This window comes from Dromiciops gliroides, chromosome 4 (assembly GCF_019393635.1).
Source record: "Dromiciops gliroides isolate mDroGli1 chromosome 4, mDroGli1.pri, whole genome shotgun sequence".
Classification (NCBI taxonomy): Eukaryota; Metazoa; Chordata; class Mammalia; order Microbiotheria; family Microbiotheriidae; genus Dromiciops; species Dromiciops gliroides.
This window is the reverse complement of record NC_057864.1, coordinates 323,461,620-323,477,543: the sequence shown is the minus strand read 5'-3', so window position 1 is coordinate 323,477,543 and position 15,924 is coordinate 323,461,620.

Sequence of the window (15,924 nt, the reverse complement as noted above, 5' to 3'; positions counted from 1 at the left end):
TTTTATTTTCCTCACTGATGAAGATTAATAGTGTCCTCCCAGGAAAAGTATGTAGTTGGATGAACCCCGTCAGCAGAATGTTGACCAAAAATTATCTGAGAATCCAGATTTCTGGTCTACCTTGCAGCATAGGTGGCAGGCTGGAATAGGAAGTCCCATCGACCATGTCTATTTAATTTTGGGAAGAAAACTCAGAACTCATTGTCTTTTCTGGAGAGTACTAGGCTGGTAACCAGTAACCCTCTGGTGTGGAGTGGTCCGAAGCATTTCTAGAAACAGTAGAGAAAACCTGATATAATTCTCCAAGTGCTCTAGGCAATTTGGGACCTTGAAATGCTAATCAATGAGATATTGGTACCAAAGAGAATGACAAAGAGCTAGTGTTCCTGGTTTCCTACCTGGATCTGTAATGACCATGCTTTCCTTATACTTAGCCTTATTGAGAAGGGATGTCATCAACAATTTTTGATATTGAGATAAACTTTTCTTCATAGGATGTTGCCAAAATGTTGATTGGACCTTATAGAAGAAACCTTCAAGGTGTAGCTGTAGGAGGCTGTTTTGTGTCATGTATGGGGGTAGCTTGTTGCCTTGATTGTCCAAAAAAACCCAAGAAAAAACAAATGCTCCTTTGAGCTGGTTACTGGGGTCCGAGTTCTAAGAAAAATTAGATCCAGGTTTGAAAGGTATTTGTTTCTGATTATGTGCTTCTGGACCTTCCATTCACTAACTTTTTGACATGCCTAGTGAATTTCTCAGATGATCTGATGAGACAGGCTGAGGAACAGGGAGTCTCTTCTCCTTGCTCCTGGAGCTAGATTTATTTGGGGGTTGCTAAGTGACTTTGCAGGGTTAGTCATGTTCTGTAGTGCAAAAAAGATGTGTGTAGTATTGAGTGCCCCCTCATGGAGTTTCTTGGAATCTGTTTCAACTTGCACAGCAAGTACCTAAAGCCACTGCATGCTGCTTAAGCATTGACTAAAGGATGTCCAGCCTAGAGGCAGGTTTATGCACTCAGGTTGAAGTCATTGTGCCAGAAATCAGCAAGAGGCATTCTGGGAAGTGTAGTTCTAAGGCAAGCTGAGAAGGAAATCAAGGACTCTGCACATGATGATGAAACAAAACAGTCTAATAGAAACAGATCAAAGAGCAGCATGAGTAAGCAAATTGTAGATCACTAGCTGTAATAACACAAGAAACATCTCATAATTTCCTTTTTTGAAACTATAATACTTTAAACAGAATAGTAACGCAAGCTTCATTCGAAAAAAGCATCACAACCACTCAACAGGATTTTTATGTAGTTGTGGTCATTTTAAATTCTAACCATAGTAAGAATAACAACAAATGATTCCTACTAAAAAAGAATACTTTCAAAATAATCTGGCTGAATCATTTGCAGAGTTTGGTATTTTTCTGTCTTGTTTTGTTTTAATAAAATTTCTTTTGCAAACATGGCCAGCAGAGTAGGATAATATTGGAAATGGCAAGGTCCTTGGTGCTATAAAAGCAATAGAAAACTAGGGCCAAATTCAAGGTAAGAAGTTTGGGGCATAGCTAGTCTAGATAGACAATTACTTTGCTCTATATTGTAGTGACTGAATGCAACTCTTTTTTTTTCTCTTTCACATACTAACTCCATCATCCCTAGGGAGTGTGTAATAAACTAGCTGGTTGAACTATTGCTCAGTGAATTCATCTTGCTGTACAATTCCTGAGCCCATGGTTTCCCCTCTTGTCCACAAGGATAACTATGTCCAATATCTTGCCAAATCAATTAAATAAAAATACCTATGGCATTCCTTGATTTACCCATAATCCTATAAAAATATACTAACCTATTTGAGCTCCTAATAATCCCTGCTTTCTTTTCCTGAGTGCTCACTGATCATCTGTTTGATAATTAGTTGTAGAATTTTGTCAGGGATCAATTCCAAATTAATTGATCTTTAATTTCTGGAATGTACCTTTCCTGACATTTTGAAAATCATGAGAATGTTTCCCTGTCTCCTTATATTCTGGTATTTCTCTCAAATGCCAGGATTCCTCAGAGATTAATGACATCTGGAAGTTCTTTCTATACCTTGGTATTGTGAGAAATTATTAATAATGGGTTTTTTGCCCCCTCCACCAGAAAGTTTAGCTCAGGAACTTTAGCTGGTCTCTTTCAGAGCCAGCCCAAAGGTACAATAGAGATGAGACTCTGACTAGCACAGTGAAGTAAGGAGGTTAAACCCACACTTATTTGAATGTGCCTTTGCTCTCAGAGGGTTTCTCCCATTAGACCTTGATGTCATCCCGCTAGAACTCATTTTAATATGGATCACCCTCAAGTCACATTAACCAATGGAATTGAATGATGCTAGCCAATTAGCTTTGATCAGTGTATAAGAGCCACCTCTATTGCAAGAGGAAAAGGACAGACCATGAGGCAAATGCCATGCTGGGCTCACACTCTAGGGGTGGAAGGCTGTCATTGGTGAGTGCTCTCCACTTAGTACAGTATAGGTAACGTAGAAACAAAATGGCACTGGGGGGTTTTCTGCTTGGGTTAAATGCCACTCAGTCAACTCTTTACTAACATTTAATATGATTTAATAAATGCTTAATGCCCCAAACTGGTGCAATGGCCATTAATTTATAAGTAGCAATATTTTAGAAAACACTGCCTAGTTCCCCAATAATTTAGCCATAAATGCCTAGTTCCACAACAATAATTTATAAAATACAGTATGAAATTCACTTGGTCTGAGGTTTAAATTAATTTTTAATTATATGGCAAGAGTGAGGAATAACCACCAGTAGATTGCCCATGTGCTCCACTGGAATTCTCTTTATCAAGGGAAAAGAAAGAAGATCCCTAGCATGTTGGTTGCTCTGTCCTTGCCCCCTGCCCTTCTCCCATCCCCCATGATGAACTTAACTACCCATCCTGGACAATTGCCCATGTCTTCCCATGTCTATAGGTTGTTTCTTGCATCATCAAATAAGGCTACAAATCCATTTGTACACTTGAATAAGTGTTCTCTTACTATCTCTACACCTAACCTGAGCTTCAATTCAATCTTTTTTTAAATTCAGTTTTACTTTATTTCAGTCTCATAATCTCTCCCTCTCATTTTCTTCTCCCCCATCCATCTCAATGGTGCTGGTTTTATTTACCTTTTCTATTTTGAAGATCTTGGGTCATGATGAAGAAGACTAAAACAGGAGTGGTTGTATATTTCTGCTTGGAATACTTTATCTGATGGCATTATATTATATACCCAAGGAATGACCTACCTTTCCTTGTTCTTCTTCCAACCTCTCTTTTCATTGTTTTTCACATGTGTTAGCTAATTCTAGGCTTGGGCATTTTTTCTGTTATTATTACAAGTTTAGAGCACTCTTTTGCTTTTGTTTCAGGTTACATGCCCCTGTTTCCATCTTTCATCCCTGTCTTTTTTTCAGTCATTTGAATTTCTTCAGCTAGCACCCTCTTTTCTATCACACCTATATCTCTTGTGATTTAGTTCTGTGTGTGTGTGTGTGTGTGTGTGTGTGTGTGTGTGTGTGTGTTAGCACCACAGTGTTTTAGGAATCGGGCTGCAAATAAATTTAGCATTCTTTGTTCCTGAAGCTTCCTAAGTATTCTTGTGTTTCCAAGGAAGCAAAATCCTCTGCCATTGGTTTTATTTTTTCCTCCAGCTCTTCACAGTGTTGCAACAAGAGCCAGACCTATTTAGCTTCAGGCACCACTTGTATTCCTCTGTATCCTTCTCCTCCTCCCAGGCAAAATGACAAAAATCAGTATCACAAAGGAACAAGTTAATGTTCTTAGTCAGTGCTGTGGGTCCTGTTCCCAACAGGACCTCAAGTTTTTCTATTTCATCAACCAAATGTGATTTAAAGGAACACACTGCCAAGTCTTATCATTGCAGAGGCAATGGTGTGTAGCAAAGTCCTCTTCATCACAGGAATACATTCTCAAGAAATATACTACCTGCCAAATCAAGGCAAAACAATAACACAATGGTCAGAATCTTTAAGAACCAGCTTGCATATTGCTTTCTTTACTAAATTTACTGTTAAACACACCAATGAGATTATTTGTCTTAAAGGAATGGAGAACTTGCCGCAGACATTATAATAAGAGTAACAGCCAGGATAGCATCTAGGAGTTGTCAAGTGCCACAACTGGCACCCCAAAATCCACTCTCCTGGATTTCATCCTGAGTAGAGTGTTTCTGAAGGGAATGCTTGGTTAACCTTTTGAAAATGTTAAAATTAAGGGTGGTTGGCATCTTCTCTAGTTTATCTGAAAGGCAGAAGTATCTTTGGAAGTTACAAATTTGTAAGTCAAGTCAACGAGCATTTTTAAGCACCTTTTATATTGCAGCCACATTGCTAATTGCTAGGGATACAAAGAAAGACAAAAACATTCTGTGCTCTCAGGGAGCTCAAAATCTAATGCAGGGTTTCTTGTACTTGTTAACAGCCATCCTTATAGTCTTATCTTTGCTTCAACACAGGACATTTCATTATATTCTAAAATGTATGTACAGATTTTTTACTTGACTGATTTATTTTACAGGCTATTTCAGATCTTCCTTATTCTTCCTGCCTGATAATTGTTTCTAAAGGCAAGAAGAAACAAGGGCCTAAGAGCTGTTTTGGGTGCTAGACTAGATGATCTAAAAAATTCTAAGATTCTATGACTGAAATTTCTAGTTAGAATGCATCAGTCAATCAATAAACATTTGTTAAATTGGTACTATGGGTTAGGCTTGGTGTTAAGCTCTGGGCATACAAAAAATGGTAAAAAGATAGTGCCTGTATCAAGTTGAATCCAGGAAGATGGGTTGCTTGTTTGAGCATGCAAAACTGTTCAGCTATCATTACTGTCATTATTAGTAATGACATAAAAAGAAGACACTGAGAATAGTATAGTTTGAGTTGATAAATGAGTTCTCCAGCATATTTTATCTTTGAAAAAGTTTTATTGATCCCCTTTGTCATTATATCATAGTAATTTGTGGATTTAATACCTCCTCCATTCCTCCTCCCCAATACTTGCTCTTATAGCAAAGAAATGTAATTTAACAAAAGTGACTGCCACCAAAACTGTTTTGGAAAATATATATATGATATTTCATACCTATAGCCCTCAATCTCTGTGCTGACTTGAGGGATATGCGTGTCATCATCTGTTTTCTAGGACCCAGATTAATTATGTGTTTAATCTGAATTCTCTTGCCTTTTAGTGTTTTCATTCACATTATTTTAAATATTGTGTTTATTGTTTTCCATTTTTGCTTTCTTTACTCTGCATCAGTTCATACAAGTTGCATCATGTCTCTCTGAATATTTCATGCTTGTTACTTGTGGTACAGTAATATTTGTTTACATCCTTATCCACATTTTATTCACCATTCCCCAACATGTTTAATTTCAGTTGTCACCAGGATATCTAGTTTGAAATATCTCACAGACATTTTTGTTCAGATCTAAAAATAGGGAAAAGTTCAGAGGATGAATAATTATGTGAGACCTACTATATCTCCACACCAGGAGTTCCCCACAAAAGAGGGTATATAACACCTAAGAAATCATTATTGTATAGTATTCTTATCCAAAAGAGAGAAACCTGATGAAATATTGGCATCTGGTATTAAAAGTGGTGGGTTATCCTGATGTCAAATACAGAAATATACTATGTATTTTGTCATAATAATCATTACTATAGATATAATAACCAGGATTTTTAGTTTTTCCATAGAATGAACCAGTAATTGCTTTTGATTTTTCAAAGCATTGTTGCATCTATTAGCTCATTTGATCACTACAACACTCTACTTCTCCTTTTGCCTCAATATATAGAACAGATATTATTGTCTACATTTTATAGAATAAAATTGGCACAGAGATATTAAGGAACTTGGTTTATGTGATTTAGCTAGTTAGTGGCAGAACCAGGAAACAGGGTGGCAATAACACGGATTTAGAGTCAAAGGCTTGAATTTTAGTTCTCCTACTTATTAGCTGTGTTGAGGGGACTTGAGACCTGGATCAGGGGGCTAGCTCACCCAAAGAATTAGAGGCTCATCATGAATCTTGTAAAATAAAAAGATTTATTAGGAGAGAGGAACATATGGCCAGGAGACAGAATCACTGTATCTCACTGGGTAAGAGAAGATCACTCCTCCTTTCTTTTCCTCTTCTCTTTTCTTACTATTCAGAGATGCCTTGTAGCTATGCCCTGAGCTTGGCATAACAACAGTTCTTTGTGCATACCCTTTGTATGACCTCTGTGGTAGCTAAATCATAGAATTGGCTCATACCAGCCCCGGGTAGTCCCTGAGCTTGGACAAACAACCATGTTCTGATCATAAAGCCCTGCTATGAATAGACTTATTGTCACTAGATAAACTTGCCTCATTGTTGCAGTTACCCCTCACTGCTTGGTTCTTTGTCTAGCCACAACTATTTGTATCATGGCTTAGCCTCACTGCCTTGAGTCTCCTTGTTCTTAGAGGAAACCCTGGTATGCATGTCCGGTTTCTCTCCTCCAACAGAAAGAAGAATGATTTTTGCCTATAACCTCCATGGCTTTTTGGTTATTTTTAGAGTTTCACAACCTCATAGAATCTCCTAATTTCTTTGAGACTTAACTTAAACACTGTCTTCTACATTAAAACTCTTTTTTTGTGGGGCAATGGGGGTTAAGTGACTTGCTCAGGGTCACACAGCTAGTAAGTGTCAAGTGTCTGAGGCTGGATTTGAACTCAGGTACTCCCGAATCTAAGGCTTGGTGCTTTATCCACTGCACCACCTAGCTGCCCCTACATAAATTCTTTCTGGTTTCCCCCAATTACTAGTTTTCCTCCTTCCCAAACTACTCTAGGTTTATTTTCTATCTATTTTGTGTATACTTGCTGATTTATGTTAAGGCCCTGGGCCAGGTGCTAGGGATCCAAAAATAAAAATGAAACATTCCCTGCCCTCAAGGAACTTGCAATCTAGTGGATACTCCTTTGTCCAAGTTCATCTCCTATCTGTCTGATTGTTCCTGCTAAGTCTCTTGCTTGCTCATCATTCACATCATACACTCTAAATGTGAGTTTTCCTTAAGATTCAGACATGGGATTTAAGTCCTGGTAAATTCATTTGGTCCCATGAGTTTAACTATTAACTCAAGGCAGATAACTCCCAGATCTATATATCCAGCCCCAATCTTTTCCCTGAGCTTCATGTCTTATATCACCAACTACCTATTAGACATTTCAAACTGAATGTCCCAGAAATGTCTTAAACTCAATATATCTAAAATAGAATTCATTGTCTTTTCCCCCACTCTCTTCTTCCAGACTTCTCTATTTTTCTTACTACTATCCTTCTATTCTCTCAAGTCTGTATCTTCAGCATTTTCCTTACTTCCTCACTCTTCCTCACCCCACATGTCCAATAAGTTGCCAAATCTTGCTATTTCTACTTTTACAACATCTTTTTCATCTTACCCCTTCACTAACAAAGCTACTACCTTAGTTCAGGCCCTCATCACCACTCACCTAGATTATTGCAACAGCTTTCTCATTTGTCCCCTTGCCTCAAGTCACTGCCTACTCCTGTCTATCCTACACAAACTACCAAAGTTATTTTCTTTAACTGCTGATCTAACCATGCAATTGCCCTATTCAACCAACTGTAGTGGCTTCCTATTACTTCCAGAATAAACTATAAACTCCTTTGGTTAGCTTTTAAAGCCGTATATAAACTGGCCCCAACTGCCTTTCCAGCCTCATTGGATATTATTCCTTCTCATTTTGTAATCTAGCCAGACAGGACTTCTCCATGGTTTTCATTCTGTCTCTGGGAATTTGCACGGGCTGTCCTCCATACTTGGAAAACTCTTCTTCCTTACTTCTGTCTCAAAGAGCCCTTTTCTTCCTTTAAGAAATAGTTGAGGCACCATCTTCTTCATGAGGCCTTTCCTGATTCCTGTAATTGCTCCCTCCCAATCTACCCAGTATTCAACCACTTCATTAAACTACTGTATTTATTACTTTTGGGGGAAACAAGGTGGTACAGTAGATAAGATGCCAGGCCTGGAGTCAGTAAGATCTGAATTCAAATTTGACCTCAGACAGTTACTAGCTGTGTGATCCTTGGCAAGTCACATAACCATATCTGCCTCAGTTTTCTCATCTGTAAAAAGAGCTGGAGAAGGACATGGCAAACCACTCCAGTGTCTTTGCCAAGAAAACCCCAAAAGAGGCCATAAAGAGTCATACATGACTAAAAATAACTAAACAACAATTTATTAATTTTATATTTGTGCTTAAAACATGCTTGTTTAATGGCAGAACATCTAAAAAGATGGTAGGATCTTAAGTTTATAGATTTTGTGCTGTAAGAGACCTTAGAAGTCATCAAGTCTAAGTATAAAAAGAAGAAAACACAAGGTAATATAAGTGGATGGAGAATAGAGAGCATAAAAATCTGGGATCACCAGGAAGTTCCATGTAAAGTTCTTTCCATTGTTAAATCCCATAATCTTTTGGCTCCTAGCCTTAGGGTACTTCTGCTACTTCAAAGTAAAGAATCATTTCTTTACTGAGGCTTTTGAAAACTAGTTGATATCAATATGTCTAGAGCAGTTCTCCTCCCTCAATTGTATATGTATTACAGGCGAGATGCTTCTTGTTGTAGGCAAGAACCATGTTTAATTTATTTAATTATTAATTAATTAAATATGAATCTATTTAATTAGAAAAGGAGATAGTGATAAATGCTAATTTGTTCTAAACCAGAGAGTGACTAAAAAGAAGCTGAGAGACAGGCAAGTTATTGGTATAACTGGGGGGAAAAGACTGTCCAAACAACAACAAAATCCGAAACATGGAAGAAAATGAACTGGCATTCAGTTCATTGAGGAAAGTATTTAATTCATTAGCACAATATCCAGAGACACTAGTTTGGAATGGTGATATACACTATAGAATAGGGACTGGCCCTATGATTTCGTTTCTAGCTATGCTGGTCAACATCTGCTCTGTAATTTGTAGTCTTTAAGAGCTGCCTAGAGCTCTATGAGGTTAAGGGACTTGCCAGACAGGATGCCATCATATACCACAGCCAGGACTTGAACCCATGTCTTCCTGGCTCCTAGGCCAGTTTGCTACCTATGACTCCACACTGCCTCTCATACTAATCTGGTTGGGTTGTGTTTTGTTCTTGAAGACCAAAATGACATCACTATGTTTGGGATCGAGGTACAGTGTGCCTGATTGTGGCTAATCGGACTAATATGAGCTTGGAAGGCTCTACCACAGGTTGGAAACAAATAGTCCATAAGAACATATGGGGTGGAGAGGTCTCTAAATTTATGCATCTCACATTTCTTTTGAGCTACTGCAATTCCACTTTCCTCACAGAGTACAGCACCTTCTTTGATGTAGGCATGCCATGCTGAGTAGTCCTGAGCTAGTGTTTCCTATGTCTCACATTCCCCAAACACTGAGCTAGCTCTGGTAGTGTCTGCATCAACCACATCACCAATGTGTACATTCCTGGAAAGTATACTGCCAAGGTAAGGGAACAACATTCAACATTTCTCCATTTGCTGTAACTGATGGTTCTACATATGGATAGTGTGGTGCTGGCTGGTGGAGAACCTCTGCTTTCTTAGTGTTAATTGTTAGACCAAGGGGGCAGCTAGGTGGCACAGTGGGTAAAGCACCAGACCTGGATTCAGGAGGACCTGAGTTCAAATCCCGCCTCAGAAACTTGACAGTTACTAGCTGTGTAACCCTGGGCAAGTCCCTTAACCCTCATTGCCCAGCAAAAAAAAAAAATGTTAGGCCAAAATTAGTAGGAAAAGCAGAGAATTGATCCATACTTTACTGTATCTCCATCTTACAGGCTGCATTCAATGCACAATTAATCATGCTGATCTAGATCTTACTAAAGACTAGCTAGGAAGACCTCCTGACCAGGGGGCCAAAGAGAAAAACAAAACCAAGCTGGAGTATCAGGATTGACTGAAGAATCAGGAAGAAAATCTTAGGTCCTTAAAGCCCCAGGAAATGAGCAATTATAGAGTTGGCCTGGTCTAAAGGTAGAACCAAGAAGAAAAAGCAAATTTCTTTGGCAAAGGAATGTCTGAACGGGGATCATAGATTTAGAGCCGGAAGGAACCTTAGAAATGATCAAGTCCAACCTCTTCATGTTACAGAAACTGAGACACACTGCTCAAGCTCACATAGCTAATAAACCTTTCTCTTATGGGTACATGATTTAGACATAAAGGGTAATACCATGAGCAAACAAAGAATGGCTTATCTGTCAGATCTATGGAGAAGGGGAAAATTTTATGACCCAATGAGATAGAGAGCATTATGAGATATAAAATGGATAATTTTGATTGTATTAAATTAAAAAGATTTTGCACAAACAAAACCAATTTGACCAAGATTAGAAGGAAAGCAGAAAGTTGGGAAACAATTTTTACAGCAAGTGTTTCTGATAAAGGGCTCATTTCTCATGTATAGAGAACCAAGTTAAATTTATAAGATTTATAACTTATAATTATCATTCCCTAATTACTAATGGTCAAAAGGATATGAACAGGTAGTTTTTTAATGAAGAAATCAAAGCTATCATATAAAAATGCTCTAAATTTCCACTGATTAGAGAAATGCGAATTAAGACAACTCTGAGTTACATCTCACACCTATCAGATTGTCTAATATGACAGAAGAGGAAAATAACAAGTGTTGGAGGGAATGTGGAAAAGTTGGGACACTAATCCACTGTTGAACTATGAAGTGATCCAACCATTCTGGAGAGCAATTTGGAACTATTCCCAAAGGGCAATCGCAGTGTATATTATATACCTTTTGACTCAGCAATACTAGTACTAGGTCTATATCCCAAAGAGATTTTTTTTAAAAGGGAAAAGGACTTACTTGTGCAAAAACATTTATAGCAGCTCTTTTTGTGGTGGCAAAGAATTGGAAATTGAAGGGATGCCCATCAATTGTGGAATGACTAAACAAGTTGTGGTATAGGAATGTAATGGAACACTATTGTGCTGTAAGAAATGAGTTAGATGCTCTCATAAAAACCTGGAAAGACTTAGATGAACTGATGCAAAACCAGGAGAACATTGTACACAGTAGCAGAAATACTGTATGATGATCAACTATGAATGACTTAGATGCTCTCAGGATTATAATGGTCTAAGACAATTCCAAAGGATTTATGATGAAAAATAGTATCCATATCCAGAGAAAGAACTGTTGGAGTGTGAATACAGATTGAAGCATACTATTTTCACTTTTTGTGTGTGTTTGTTCTTTTTTTGGTTTCTTTCTTCTTTTACAACATGACTATTATGGAAATATGTTTTAAATTACTGCACATATATAATCTATGTCAAATTCCTTACTGTCTTATAGAGTGGGGAAGTGAGGGATGGAGGGAGAAAATTTGGAACTCAATTTTTAAAAAACGAATGTCAAAATTTGTCTTTACATGTAATTGGAAAAAATAAAATACTATTAAGATAAATAAACTTTAGTAAGATTTGCACCCTGGTCTTTCGTTTCTAGGTCTATTAACCTTAGTAGCACATCACAATCTTTTCAAACACTCTGCAACTAATTGGATGGGTCAATCTCTTTGCAAATGATCACTTCCCAGTAATCTAACCTTGTTCAGGAGATGTTTATCTACCATCTGAAACCCAGACATTCAGGGGAAAAAATAGTGGCTGTTTGAAGGAAAGGCAAGAGAAGCCACATATTTGAATTCCATTTCTAATACTTACTACCTATGTGACCATGAGTAAGATACTTAACCTTTCTGGGCCTGAGTCCTTCATCTGCTAAATGAGGGCACTGGATTAATTGGCTTCTGAGGACTCTTACAGGTCTATATGATATGAATGATAGACTGAAATAAAGCTATAGATTGAATATTTTAGGAGCTAAGCAGCATGCCTGGTACATAGTAGGTACTTACTAAATGCTTATTGATTGACTAATCAGTGATTTATCACCTATGATTATAGTAGTCGTAATCTGGAATGGACCTTTATATATATCTATATATCTATATATAATGCAACCTTCTCATTTTATAGATAAAGAAATTGAAACTCAGAGAAACAAAGTGAGTTAAGGCAAGGCAATTGATCTCTAAGGTGGGAATACAGCAACTACTGTCAAAAGCATTGATGAGGTTGTCAGTTTTGCTTACTCTCTGAAGGTAAATGTAAGCAGCTTATTAAAACTGACCTAGCCCAAGCTTTGGGGCCTGTGTTTTTCAACTGGCCTTTATGCTGCAGACCTTAAAATGTTGATAAGAAGAGGAAAAATGAGACATTTTTATGGCAGAACAGTGTAGATTCTACTTTTTGATCAATTTTGTGTGTACCATTTAGTGTTTTCTTTTGTCAAAGGCTAAGGAAGGGCAAAGTTACATCTAAAGAGACAACCAAGACAAAGAGAAGACATGAATAATTAGATTTAACCAAATAAAGCCTTATGGAGAAGTAGCTTAGCATAGGAATAGGAAAGAGTGGTTAATGAGTAGGCCTTGGAGCTAGGAAAAAATGGGTTTAAGTCTTCTTTTGACACATGGATTGGTATCCTGGAAAGTATCTTAACTTCTCAGTGCCCGAGATAACATTTCAAGACTTTAATTTGTGGAATTTGCATTGTATTAGTAGGAATTCCAATTCAATTAAATAACAAGACTTGCTTTAAAAAAATATCCAGGGGGCAGCTAGATGGCACAGTGGTAAAGCACCGGCCCTGGATTCAGGAGTACCTGAGTTCAAATCTGGCCTCAGACACTTGACACTTACTAGCTGTGTGACCCTGGGCAAGTCACTTAACCCTCATTGCCCTGCAAAAAACAAAACAAAACAAAACAAAAAATATCCAGAGCCTTGCTGGTAATTGTATTTCTGCTTGATACCAATACATAGAGGGCTGTTGGGGGGGGCAGTTTCTGTTTGCTTTACATCTTGGCAGAACCTGGGTTTATACATCACCTCTGATGCTTATTATATGTGTGAACCTGAGCAAATCACAACCTTCCTAGACCTTGGTTTCCTTATGTATAAAGTGTTTGTGTGTGAGTGTGTGTGTGTGTGTGTGTGTAAGGGGACATTTTGGACCGCACTCTTCCAGATCTAGGCCCATGACCCTTTGTAATGGTGGTTGGCTACTATCCAGCAAGAGACATTGAGGCTATTTGTTGAACTCACAGAGGCTTCTTTTCTTCTTGGGACATATATACATACTGTGATAGAGAGTCATTCAAGATACATCAAGCCTGATGACTGTAACTGACTCCTGTTGAAGGCAAATGATACTTTCAGAAGGAATTTCGAATGAAGCATTAGAGTTTAGGAAGTTTGGCGTGAGAAACTGAAGATCTTAGGTGGTTTAGTTATAAATATAGATTGGACATCAGGGAGTAAGAAGAGAAAGGCAGGTTTCAGAAATGAACTGGTAAGAAGATGGTGTCTGACTCGAAGTATAAAATGGTAAATGGGGAAAAAAAGTTATTCAGTAAGGTTAAACTGTTTACATCCCTATGAGGGAAGATAATACTTTTAACTCTTGAGATCTGTATCTCTATTAGGGTATAGTTACTAAATAGACTTTGATGTGATGATATAAAGAAACTTAAGGGGCAGAATAAAAGGAGAATGGGGGAGGAGAGAGGAAAGGGAAGGTGGAATGGGGTTAATTACATCATATGAAGAGGCACAAAAAACCTATTACAATAGAGGGAAAGAAGGGAGGAGTGAGCATTGTTTCAATATACTCTCATCAGATTTGGTTTAAAGAGAGAATAACATACACACCCATTTGGATAAAGAAACTTAGCTTACTCTTTAAGGAAGTAAAAGGATAAGGGGGAAAGGGTGGTATTGAAAGGAGGGCAGAAGCAGGGGAGGAAATGAGGAAAGAAAAGGGGGGGGCTGATAAAAGGGAGGGCAGATTGAGGGAGGCAGTGGTCTGAAGCAAAACACTGATGAGGAGGAATAGGGTGAAAGGAGAAGAAAAAAGTACAAATAAAGGCTAAATTAGGATGGAGGGAAATACACAATTAGTCATCATAACTGTGAATGTGACTAGGATAATTCTCCCATAAAATGGTAGCGAATAGCAGAGTGGATTAAAAACCAGAATCCTATAATGTGTTGTTTACAAGAAACACATTTGATGTAGAGAGATACACACAGAGTAAAGGTAAAAGGTTGGAGCAGACTATATTATGCTTCAGCTGAAGTAAAAAAAAAAAAGCAGGGGTAACAATCCTTATCGCAGACAAAGCAAAAGCAAAAAGAGATATAAAAGGTACCATAGATAATGAAGTAATATCAATACTAAACATATGCACCAAATGGTATAGCATCCCCATTCTTAGAGAAGTTAAATGACTTACAAGAGGAAATAGAGAGCAAAACTATGCTATTTCCCTCTCAGAACCAGATAAAGAAGATGGTGTCTGAGAATGAGATTTTTGTTTGTAGACCATGGGTTAAAATACAGGCTTATCTAACACCTTAAAAGGACTAGTAAAAACAAAAATTTTACTGGAGTTTTTCAAATCTTATCAAGAGGGCTTTAAAGTGAAAAGGGAGGGGGAGGGAGAAAATTGCCTACATAGATCTGCCAAACCAGAATACCATGGAGAATAGCAGGTACAATGTAATAAGAGGTATAGCAGAGGAGAAAACCAATAATTTATGGGATACAATATCCAGAAAAAGAGTTAGCAATAAACTCATGTCCTCAAATCTCTATATGTAAAGACACAACATACTGCAAAACTTTGATGGATCTGTTATCTTATTGATAGGGGGTAGTTTTTCAATGACACAGATTGCAATGGGGTCAATAAAAGTGCTTCATGATTTCCCAAATGCAATCCAGCCCAGTCTCTTCCTACTATTCAATTCTGAATTCAGTTGCTTGTCCATTTTCAATGTCTGTCTAAGATTAATGTCCTTTTATAAAATTACAATTGATGCCTTTTGTTTTTGTAAAATATTCATCTCTGCATATATCCCTCCCTCTCTCCTATCTGGTGAGCCCCACCTTGTAGCACAGATTAAAAATGAAAGTGAAGAGGGGGAAAGCAGTTGAACAAAACCAAACATTACATTGACTACATCTGACAGTATATGAAAAATTGGAGAATGAAGTATCCCTTACCTCTGCAATGAAGAGGAGGTGCTTTTTCATAACTCTCAGGTCAAAACATTTTAATGAGGGTTCATTTTTCTTTTATTGTTCTTTCCATTTCAAAATATCTGTTCTGATAGACCTGGTTTCTGTGCTTTTTATCCAACATGTACACAACATGTAGATAACAAGCTGAACTAGAGGGGTCTAAGTGAGGTAATGAGGCAAATTTGATCTTCTAGATATTACTTCTAGATATTTAGTAGGATGAGACTTATTACTGGAACAAATCTGTAGAAAGGGAGTCATAATAATAGGTAATTTATAGAAAGTCTTCAAAGCACTGCAGATATATTCTCATTTTATCAATAATCAATAAGCATTTATTAAGCACTTAAAATGTACCAGGAAATGGACAAAATGTTAGAGATTTTTTAAAAAAGCAGTCAAAGCCCTCAAGGAGCTTGGAGCCTAATGAAGAAAACAAAATTTCAAAATCAGAAGACACAAGATAAATGCAGAGCAGATGGAGGTTAGGTACTATTACTACCTCCATTGTACAGTTAATAAAATTGAGGCTGAGAGAGGTTGTGACTTACTCAGGGTCATATAGCTAGTGAATACTTTATTCAAAAGTAGCAGAAAAGGGAATAAAAGGGTAAGTAGATTAATGTTTTATAGTAAGAAGATTTACTCATGTGAGAAAAATTCAGGAACTTGAGTTGGAAGGCATTTG